Here is a 936-nt window from a genome sequence, read left to right as displayed (position 1 = left end):
ATGTCATATACTTGCATTATATATAAATAATTAATTTCGTAATTAAATTTTTGTGTACATATAATAATATTTTTTTGTTAGATAGATTAAACAACCCTCAATTTTAAGTATTACATCACAAATTCACACATACTATCTATTTACACTCAATATTTTTAAGAATTTTTATCCACTATTTGATATTGCTAAGGTTTGAACTGAGCTACAACATATTAAAAGACATACTAATATACTATCTCAAGTTCTCAACTAGGCCTCAACTGCATGTAATAATGATTTTATTTCAAGAGACAATGAATTGCGAGCCTTATCACAGGCTTCAGCCATCGAATGTTGTTTATGCCCAAAAATCAATCTGGCCCCATCCCACATGGGTCTGAAATTTGAGGGTAGGATCCAATTCGGGTTTTTGGATATCCAAAATAAAATCTTAGATAAGATATGACTTATGACTTATAGTCATAGGTAGCATAACGACATTTCAGAAAGTTAATAGTGACAGCAGCAAGCCAGCAACGACCAACAAACTAGATTCCAAACATGAGGTAGAAAAATATTCCTTATCCACTTCTGTAAGTACATATTCTAACGTTTTAGTCACAGATATATTATTTTTTTATTTTAATATTTTACGGTTGTTAACACAAAAATTTGACGGTACAAGTGGCTCGACTATAATTGTTTGATTAAAAAATAAATAGACAAATATGTATGTCAAAATGTCATAGCACCTGAATTGTTAGGTCGAAGTACTATAACATAGTTTATTCAATGAGAGCATTGGCACAAAAATTTGATTGACCCTATAAGGAGTCGAGTTGATGATTTCTAAAAGTCAAAATGAGATAAAGACTTTTTATGAAATGTGGAGTTTGAAAACTAAGATAAAGAAAAATGTGGGATCACAAATTTGATAGTCAAGATTTTTCATGGTCA

This window comes from Arachis ipaensis, chromosome B09, assembly GCF_000816755.2.
Source record: "Arachis ipaensis cultivar K30076 chromosome B09, Araip1.1, whole genome shotgun sequence".
Classification (NCBI taxonomy): domain Eukaryota; kingdom Viridiplantae; phylum Streptophyta; class Magnoliopsida; order Fabales; family Fabaceae; genus Arachis; species Arachis ipaensis.
The sequence above is the reverse complement of the archived record's forward strand: the minus strand, read 5'-3'. Positions refer to the sequence as shown.